The 10,845-nt window shown below is 41.2% G+C and overlaps 1 pseudogene; it reads right to left on the bottom strand.

Moving 5' to 3' along the window:
- Window positions 1–9,371: 9,371 nt before the first annotated feature.
- Window positions 9,372–10,393, bottom strand: LOC101446079 (etoposide-induced protein 2.4 homolog; annotated as a pseudogene).
- Window positions 10,394–10,845: the final 452 nt, after the last annotated feature.

The raw sequence follows: 10,845 nt of genomic DNA, 5'->3' as shown, positions 1-10,845 counted from the left end.
AGGTGGGAATATACTTGGCCTGAAGAGAAGTGAGTAGTGGATCAAGATGTCATTTAAGATCAAGGGAGTCAATGAGATCTCCTAGTGAGAAAATGCAGATGGAGAAGGAAACAGGTCCCTGTCTCAAGCCCTAGAGAACTCCTGTATTCAGAGATTGAGGGGAGAACGACAAATCCATAAAAGAGACAAATAATCAGGGAGGGAAGGGGGAAACTGGAAGTGTGTGGTATCAAAAAGCCAAGAGTTGAGACTATTTCAAGACAAGCAAATAGTTAATCAGTTGAAAGTGTACTGTTGAGAGGTTAGATGAGATCAGAGCAGTGACCACTGAAGTCACCATATGGCGGCCATTGGAGATTGGCAAAAGCAAACTCAGATGGACGTTGAGAATGGAATCCCTTTAAGAATATGTTGAGGAAAGAATTCCAGGCATGAAGTGGAGACAAAGGCTCTAATCAGTTCTTTCAAGCATTTTTTCTGAGATGGGAGAAGACCATGTTACATCTGAGGATCAGCAGGCATGGCTGAATGTAGCTACTATTGAGTATACTATTTCTGGCAAGGGTAGAGAGAAAAAGTAGAAGGACAAGTCCACATGACTAAAGGCATCTTGCACTCTACTAGAGAGGATGGGAACTTTTGAAGGTTTTGAGTAGTGAAACTTAGTAATCAGATATGAAAAGAAAGAGAAGAGGGGGAAGAATAATAAGGGGGGAGTTGATTAGAAGAGGCAAGGGCCTTCCCTATTGATTCTGTCATTGATTCTACAGACCTCATGGAAAGTTTTCAAGAAAGGTTGTTAAGGACAGTCAACAGTGCAAATGTCTTTAACAGAAGCAGGCCAATTTATCAAAAACCAGTTTATTAAAAATCAATCACCAAAATTCAATTTGCCACTGTTCACTGAAAAGTTGCTTTTATGGAATTCACTTATTGAAAGCTAGTTTGCTGAAAGCTCATTTGCCAAATTCATATCACTGAATGGCCAGATCTCCAAATGTCAACTCAACAACTCTGTTTCTATGAAGAGCTTATCCTGGGGAGCAGATGTAGCTCAAGTAGTTGAATGCCCACTTCCCATGTATGAGGTCCTGGGTTCAATTCCCAGTATCTCCTTTAAAAAAAAGTATACAGTTTAAATTAAATGATAAAATGGGCAAAGGATATAGATAGGCAATTCACAGAATGGTAAGACTTAATGACTAAGAAGTATATAAAGAAATGCTCAAACTTACAATCAAAGCAATGAAAAATTTTTTTAAAAAAAACACTGCAATTCTACTTTATATATCAGGATGGCAAATACTATACAGAAAGATAATACCAGATGTTGGCAAGTGACCCAGGTTGGATTCACCAGGGAATAAACTCTCAGTAGAAGATCAGTAAGCATTGTATTCATTAGGAAGTACTTCTGGCATCAGTACTTAAAAATTGGGGAGGACTGGGCAGAAGAGAAAATGGGCTGTGATGCTGTCCCAAAGAAAGCCCCACAGGGAGTCCTGAGGCTGGGGTGACCTCTCAGAGTTGACCCAGGATGGGGATAAGAAGACTGGGCATTTATATCCCCATGTTGATGAAACATTGGTTATGAACAACCTAGAGTGAGACCGTTTTCTTCAATTAAGAATGTTCCCAAATCGTGTTGATGGCTAAGACCACCTTCCTGCACTACTCCCAGCAGCTGGAGGACCATGCTCTTCATTCCCCAAGGGAGAGCTGAGAATGGTACAAGTGTGGGCTTAGATGCTGAATTTTTATTTAAAATTTTCATATTGTGTTCATCATGGGTTTTTGCATTAATTTTTACTCTTTAAGATATTGCATTAAAGTATTTATATTGATCACTAAGTTTTTGGGTGCCCCCTTAAATTTTGCCTCATTTCCCTCACTCTAATACCAGTCCTGCTCTGGTGAACATGTAAACTGGTTTGCCATTCAGGAAAGAAATCTGGCATTACTTAGTAATATTAAATGTGCATATGCCCTATGTTGTAGCAGTCTATGTCCTGGGTGTATTCTCCAGAGATATTATCTCACTTATCTGTAAGGGGACAAGTATAAAAATGTGCATCAGAAAACTGTTTATGACAGAACAGATTTGGAAGCAACCTAAAGGTCCATCACTAGGGGACATCCTATAGAATACTATGCAGAAGTTGAAACATTAAATTAAATTTACAAACATCAACATAGGGTAAGAAACAAAAGAAGACCCAGTGAAGATGGCAAAGCAAGAAGCTACAGGGGTCTGTCACAGAATTCTTTGAACAATGAGAAAGAACTGGCAGAAGCATCTTTCTCAAAGCTCCAGAAAACAGGTAAAGGATTGCAGTAACATAGCAAGCACCAAATCAAGAAAAAGGCAACTTAAAAGCTGAAGGGGAAAGCAGTTGTGGCACAACTGGTAGAGCATCCACCTACCATATAGTGGGTCCAGTTCGATACCCAGGGCCTCCTGACCTGCACGGTGAGCTGGCCCATGCACAGTGCTGCCATGCTCAAGGAGTGCCATGCCATGCAGGGGTGTCCCCCATGTAGGGGTGCCCCCACACAAGGAGTGTGCCCCACAAGGAGAGCTGCCCTGCAAGAAAGAAAGTGCAGCCCACCCAGGAGTGGCACCGAACACATGGAGAGCTGACACAGCAAGATGACACAACAGAAAAAACAACAGTTTCCCAGTGCCACATGACAAGAATGCAAGTGGACACAGAAGAACACACAGTGAATGGACATAGAAAGCAGACAATGGGGGCAAAGGGAAGAGAAATAAATAAAAATAAATCTTAAAAAAAAAGCTGTAGGATATCATGGCACCCTGGCTGCCTGTCCCCCTCCTCTTGCCAGCTGGGCACAGAGATAGCCTGCACTACCATTGTGGGTCCCTGGTCCTGGCTCCAGAGAGAGTAGAATAACCCTCATACACATACTGAGAGCACGTATATCTGGCACAATTTCCTTGGTGGCAGCCTGAGGGACTGAACCAGGATGCTCACCACAGGCTCACCCTCCTAAAATTGTCCTGCATATAGAAGGCAGCTCACAGTGGTCTCCTACACAATTCTGTGGGAATGTAGTCAAGTTATGGCTGCCTGGAGCAAGAGATTGCTGACTATAAGACATATAGCACAGTGGCTGGTACTGTGAAGAAACTCTTTCCTAGAGAAGAGGGGACATTCCTATCCATGTAGGTGGGGGAATTCCTTGGGTCACACATGCATGCCCAAGACAAAGCACATGCACAGAAAGGATCAAGGAGGCCCCTATACTTTCTGGGTTCAATCTCCAATACCTCCTGAAAAAAAAAACAAAAAAAAGAAGCAAAAGAAGAAGAAAAAACCCCAGCAGACTGGAGGTGACAGAAGAAGGGTCCAATGAATTTGAGGATAAGACAATTGATATCACCCAGTATGAGGAACAGAAAGAAGAAAGAATAAAGTGAACAGAGCATGAGGAACGTGTGGGATACCACCAAACATACCAATATGTGCATTGTGGAAGTCCTAGAAGGAGAAGAAAGAGAGAAAGGGGCAGAGAGAATATTCAAAGAAATAATGGCTGAAATTTTCCCCAAATTTAGTGAAAGACATGAATATACAATTCTTAGACACTCGACAAACTCCAAACAGGATATCTACCCTGTTACATATTATAATCAAAATGTTGAATGCTAAAGGTATAGAAAGCCTCAAGTTAGAAGCAACATGTCACTTACAAGAGACCCTCAATGAGATTAAATGCCTTTCTCATCAGAAACCAGAGAGGAAAGAAGGCAGTGGGAAAACATATTTAAAGTGCTGAAAGCAAAATATTGCCAAGTAAGAATTCTATTTCTGATGAAACTGTTCTTCAAAAATTAGGGAGAATTATTTTTGTAATTATAAGTTTGAAAGTATTTCAAAATGAAAAGTTTTAAAAAAAGAAACTAGAAGATTTATTATAGTACCATACTGTGGTATAAATTAAAAACAAATATATACAAACCACTACTGAAAAAAACACATGTATTTTAAGGGCATATAGCAAACATATTAAAGTGAGTACCCAAGGAGGCAGGGAAGGGAACTGAAAATTTACAATGAAGGGGGAAAATGTAAAATAAAACCTTGAGAGGGAACTTACATGGGTCAATGATGAGTATTTTATGAAACATGGAGAATTATTACTCATTTTTTATACATAAAGACCAAAATTTTAAAAAATCATTAATTTTCACAATTTACTTACAAATTATGTTACATGAGGTATTTTCAAATGTTTTTAAGGATTGTCTGCTTGTTGTTAAAATTTTAGTTTAGATTTAATTTCAGCTGTGCCACAGCTGGCTCACTCCAGCTGTTTGGCAACCAATATGTCAATCCAACAAATTTCAATTTTGTGTGTGACTGACATTTCAGACACTAATCTCTTCTCTAGTGCTTAAAATAATACAGGCAAATATTTATCTGAACTAGCTGATTAACATATCTATGAATTAAGCAATCTACAGAAGGCAATGAACTAGAACGAAAATGTATTGGAAGAGAGAAACTTTGTCATCCAAAACATGTACACACATTCTAATTTGAAATACCAATGCAATTTTTTTAAAAGATTTATTTTTTTTTTTAATCTCTCCCCTTCCCTGTCCTGCCGCCCTCCCCCCCAGTTGTCTGTTCTCTGTCCGTTCACTGTGTGTTCTTCTATGTCTGCTTGTATTCTTGTCAGTGGCACCCAGAAACTGTTTCTCTTTTTGTTGTGTCATCTTGTTGTGTCAGCTCTTCGTGCATGTGATGCCACTCCTGGGCAGGCTGCACGTTTTTCACGCTGGGCGGCTCTCCTTATGGGGCGCACTCCTTGTGCATGGGTCTCCCCTACACTGGGGACACCCCTGCCTGGCAGGGCACTCCTTGCATGCATCAGCACTGCGTGTGGGCTAGCACATCACATGGTTCAGGAGGCCTGGGTTTGAACCCTGAACCTCCCATGTGGTAGGCAGATGCTCTATCCTTTGAGCCAAATCAGCTTGCCCCAATGCAATTCTTATTGTCCATAGCCACTGACCCAAAGAACAGAAAAATCTGTTGTATATCAAACTTTGGTCACAGAGATATAGCTAGACTAAACTTAAACTAAATTAAAACAAACTAAACCAAAGTAAAACTTCAAACTTCTCAGCTAACAGTTCATGAAAATCTTTAAAATCTGCCCCCAAACAATTCCATCCAAAACGAATTACTGTAAACTTTAGGAACAGTTAAAAAGAGACAGTTAAGTTGGTAAACAAGGCAAGTTTATTTGAACATATGGCGTATCACTTGAAGAATTGTCTTTGGGGAATTGACGAGGGTGTAAGGACTGATGATTTTGTTTTCCCTCCTTGAGCTGCCTTTGACATTCATCAGGACTGTGGGCACCTGGGTGGAAACACTGGGGACAGGGGAGGAGCAGTGAAATTGGCCTCAGATCTGTTCATCTTCAAGGACAGCCCTAACTACCAAGTGGCAGTATTTCAGTACATTCCCATCTCCCTGCACCTGATTGCTGGAGACCAAGTGGAAAAAATTAACCTTGGGCTGAATCCAGTCTGCCTGCAGCTGCAGCCCAAGTGGCCTTTAAAAAGCATACATTTGATCATGCCACTCCCCAGATTAAGTCATTTCAAGGAACAGGATCAAGTTCCAACGGCATCTCATGGCTTACAAAGCCCCCTCCCTCTCCCCCACCACTGAAGTCCCTTCCTCTTCACTCTCCTGTTTTCTCTGCTTCCTCTCTTAGGAGCTTTTAGTGTTTTCTAGACTCTCCCTGGCCACTGGGACTTTCTTTATCTACCTTGTTCCCTGTCTGGAGTTTTCCTGCAACTCCCACACTGAGATTCCTGCCCAACTACTCTCCAACCCCCTAATGCCTGCCAAGCTCACTTTCATGGTTTCCATTAGACACCTTTTGCTTCTGGAAGCCTTCTCTGTCTGCCCAAAGACTGCCCCTACCTAGGTGCTCCCTAGAACTCTATGCTACATCACCTGTATAAGGGGTGGGTTCCCAGATCCACTGGAAGCAGTTTGAGGGCAAAAAGTGTGATTTGTTCATTTTTATATCTCTGGCTAAGACAGTATTGACTACATAAAGAATGCCTAATGGATACCTGCATGGATAAGTAATTGAATAAACAAATGAACAAAACAAGTCCCATTTTCTGCTGTGGGAGTCCCATACCTTGACTGATAGCACTTGAATAGAACTTTCAAATGAGTAATTTTTTAAAATGTCTTTAAAACATCATTATTATGAAAAATTTTAAAGACATAAATTTTAAAATGTAATGAGTGTCCATGTATTAGTCAGCCAAAGGGGTAGTGATACAAAGTACCAGAAATCTGTTGGCTTTTACAAAGGATATTTATCTGGGGTAAAAGCTTACAGTCACAAGGCCCTAAGGAGTCCAACTCAAGGTTACTTCCCTACCAAACTCTGTTGCCATGGTTTGAAGCAAGATGGGGGGAGACAGCTGTGAGAGTTCAGGCTTCCTCTTCCCTCTTAAGGCTCTGTGGGTTCAGCTTCTTTCAAACTCAGCTGTAGGCCGGCATACGGCTTGTCTCCCTTCCCTGTCTCGTGTCTTTCCAGGCTCAGGTGCTCTGGTCTCTTCACAAGGTCAGCTATAAATTATCAGGCAAATGGCTCATCTCTCTCTTCCTGGGGCCTCTGCATGTCTATGGAGCTGTCTCACTTTCTTTATGTATCTTCTCTGTGTCTCCTTGACTGATCCATTTACATAGCTCACGGGGTGGGAGAGGTCAAACGAGTTGCCCTAATCTTAACGTAATTTAATCAAAGGCATCTCAGCTGAATCCAATACAATCACAGGGTATCACACCCAGAAGAACAGACCAGTTTACAAACATAAGTCTCTTTTTGGAATTCATAATCTCAAACTGCCACAGTCCATATATCCATCACCCAGCTTCAACAGTTACCCACGTGTGTTAACCCTGTTTCATCTATTATTTGTCCCATTTTTTAACTGCAAAACTTTAAAGCAAATGTCATTTCATCCATAAATACTTCAATCTGTGTATCTTATGGATACAGGCTTTGTGGAGTCTACAGGGGAAATTTGAATATGAACTAGGAATTGGATGAATTAAAGAATAACAGTAATTTCTTATTTAAAATAACCACCATACCATTATCACATATAACAAAATTACACAAATCCCTTAATATCATCTAATAACAGGTTCATATTCAAATTTTCCTGATTGCCTCAAAAATGTTTTTTCAGTTGATTTATTCAAATCCTGATCTAAACAAGGTCTATACCACATCACATTTTGTGGGTTTACCCTTAATTCTCTTTTATTCTAAAACAAAACCCCCTTCTCTTTTGGTTCTCATGCTTTAATGTGTTGCATGAAACAGGGCTCCTTTGAAAAGTGTCTGATTCTAAACCCACAATGAAGGAACAAGATGAGCCTGGAACATTTGGTTGTACCAAAAAGGAAGGACATGTTCAAAGAATGAGAGGAACATGTCACAAGGACACAGAAGCCAATGTTAAAGGGGCTCCCCCTGGAAAATATGAGAAAAAAATTGAACAATAGCAATGGATTATAACCCACTAACTAAAATAGGACTCCATGAGCCTGTAGCAATATAAACAAAATGAAATTAAAAGTTTGGTGAGGAACAGGATATTTTTCAAAGTACCTCCCTACATAAATATCTATCAGTTGTAAAGGGGCAAAAGGCTAACTTTACAGCAGAGAAGCCTAGAAGACAAATCTTAATTAATGGATCAAAGCTAGCAACTCTAGAAATGGGACAAATTAAAATTATATGCTACTGAGTAGGAGGCCAAGAGAAAAGCACAGCATCATTTCTGTGATATTCCTGCCAGAGATGAATAACCTGAGTCTAATAATGAAAGCACAAACAGCAGACAAACTGAAATTGAAGGACATTCTGAAAAATAACAGGCCTGTAATCCTTAATAGGGAAAGTCTATGAAAGTCAAAGAAACACTGAGAAACTGCTTAGACTGGAGGCGATTAAGGTCCATTAATGTCAGTTTTTGGCTTCTTCCTCTGGCTTTCTCTCTGTCTGAATTTCATTCTCTTACAAAGGACTCCAGTAATAGGATTAGGACACATCTTGATTTAGGTGGGACACACCTTAACTGAAGCAACCTCATCAAAAGGTCCTACTTACAATGGGTTCATACCAGCAGTATGATTAACTTTAAGAATATTTTTTTCTGGGGTACTTACAGGTCCAACCCATCACATAGGGTAAAATCTCAGACCCTTCATAGTTCTTGACAGTAATATATCAGATTAATTTTCTGATTTTAACGATTATATTACAGTTTAAAAAAATTAGGTCCTCATTTGTACATAATACACACTGAAGTATTTAGGAATGGCGGACTTCACATAGGTAGCTTACTCTTACGGGGAAAAAAAGATTTTGTATTATACTTTGCAAATTTTCTATATGTTTGAGGTTGTTTCAGTATTTTTTGAAGGCTGATCAATGGGTTCAGGTGATATTAGTCTGATTCCTCAAATACAAAGTTCTGTGTTAACTTTTTTCCCTCACAGGTTTAACGAGTTTCATAGGTTTCTATTCACAGCACCCAGTTTTCCTTTGAAATACCAGACAGACATGGCAGTGGCCAACAGTAAATTTCAGACCCCTCAGAGTTTAAAAGCTTTGGTTCTCTGACCATTCTGTGTGGCAGTGGTACTTGTCCAGAATTGGAACCTCCCAACCCTTGGGGAACTTTAAATGTACCAGTAAAAACCTTTTTCCCCTTCAAGGCAAGGACAGAAAATCACAGCTGATATAGCCAGGAGGTCCTTCCTCCTGTCCCGTTTCTTCAGGCATGTTTTTTGCAGTGAAGCAAGAGACCCAACCCTAACCTGAGTTACAAGAAATGAGACAGTGATGGCTATAAAGGGAGAGCCCAGGAGCAGCTCCTTTACCCCCACATTCGATGTATGTGCTACACAGAAAAACAAAAATAACAAATCCACAAATTACAACAGCTAGATTTACAAAATCCATTCATCCAAGGATGGTGGAAGGCAGGAAGGGGAGGTAGGGGGGTCGATAAGAATTCAGATCAGCCCATGCACAGGGGCTGGCACATACTAGACAATAGCTGCTGAAAACACTGTAGTCCTTTCAGACTCAGGGTGGCGATAAAAATCCACATACGGGTATCAGGAGATTTGCCTTATGTGCACCAGAGACAAAAATTCCAAATCCTCAGAAAGAAGGGAATAAGCGGAGGGCCCTTGGCAGAGTGGGATCTGCCTCCCTGGGAAGAGGAAAGTGGAAAAGATCTCCCACAGTCTCCAATCCCACCACCCCATTGGAGGACAGGAGATTCAGTGGCCTGCAGCAGCCTTTAGTTTGGCAGGTGATGGATGTGGTGGAGAGAACTCTGCAGAATTTGAGCTACTCAGGGCAGACTATAGATGGACTGACTGGTGGAAGAATCTGTTGCTTAAAAAAACCACCAAGGAGAAGATGGAACTGGAGATGATGTGCTTTGCTTTTGCCAGAGGGCTTTGCTTCATTGGCACTGATAATGAATAAAGGAAAGAAGATAGAGAAGAGGCAGTTCCTGGTAATGCGTGATGACTGCATTCCTGTGAGAAAAGCCCAGGGCAAACCAAACCCAAAGTAGTAAGGCCAGTTCCTTCCTATATTTGACAGCTGCCGGTGCATTTCAAATCCTTTACTGAACCAGGGATATTTGAAGCCGTGAAGTGAGCAGAGAAGGGACATGTGCAAGAGACAAACCAGCTGACCAACGAGCTGGATGAGAAAGAGACCCACAGACATCCTGGATGAGGAAAAGAGCCTGCAGCAGAAGGTTGAAGAGCATGTCAGCAGTTACTTTGCTGGCACTAGGGAATGGATGAGGCTTCCTCCCTGATACTCAAAGGCCAGATCAGCTGTATCTTGAAACCAAATGGCACTGACAACTCTGCTGAGCACAAACGGTGGGGAAGCACCCAACGAGCACTGGAAACTGACATGAGGAAGAATCCCAGCCACAGCCAAACATCTCCACGTAGTGCTGGATCACCAATAATTTGTGCTGTTACTGACTGAAGCACAGGAGAAATACTCGATAAAACAAGAAGAGACTGAACCAAAATACTCCACCATTCCATAGAGCAGACCTGGGAAATTCTACTAACAATATGTGGTTCACCGTCCTCTCCACTGTATGCTCTGGGCTCTTTGCTCGGCCAAGACAAGACTTGCTCTTCTCTGATGCTGCTTCTCTCTCTTTTACAGGATCTGAGCATCTAGGTTTGAGATGGTATAACTACCCCAGATGGCGTCTTTGATTCTCCTTGCCGAGGTCCTGGAGAAAGGTTTTAACGCTGTCAGCCATCTCTTCACCTCCCAGACTATCAACTACACAGAGAAGCAAAACAAAACATCTCATCCTGAAGGACCCAGCAGACCTGCTGCCAGGGCTCCGACCCTGGTCCTGCCCCTTGCCCCCAGCAGGCTGCTCAGCTACTTGGCACCCAGCCTCCCACTCCCCCACCCCCCACACCTTTGACTTTTTACCTAATGGTTTTGGCAACCATGTAGATTATTGCCTAGACCCATGATTTCATTAGAAATTCCAAAATGATGATTTTTTTTTCTAATTAAATTATTCCTTCTGAATTTGCTAGCTGTAATTCTTCTATAAGTAAGAATTTTCTTACTCAACTATTGGGTTGCCCTGAAATAAAGCTGATACAGGAAAAGCAGGAAAAGTGCTTGATTCTGTCCCTTTATATTCAAAGTCATGATTTGCTTCATAGGCACTCATAATTTTTATATATTTAATAT

The sequence above is a fragment of the Dasypus novemcinctus genome, chromosome 1 (assembly GCF_030445035.2).
Source record: "Dasypus novemcinctus isolate mDasNov1 chromosome 1, mDasNov1.1.hap2, whole genome shotgun sequence".
Taxonomy (NCBI): Eukaryota; Metazoa; Chordata; class Mammalia; order Cingulata; family Dasypodidae; genus Dasypus; species Dasypus novemcinctus.
Note: the sequence above shows the minus strand (reverse complement) of the source record. Positions and strands in the feature narration are given on the sequence as shown.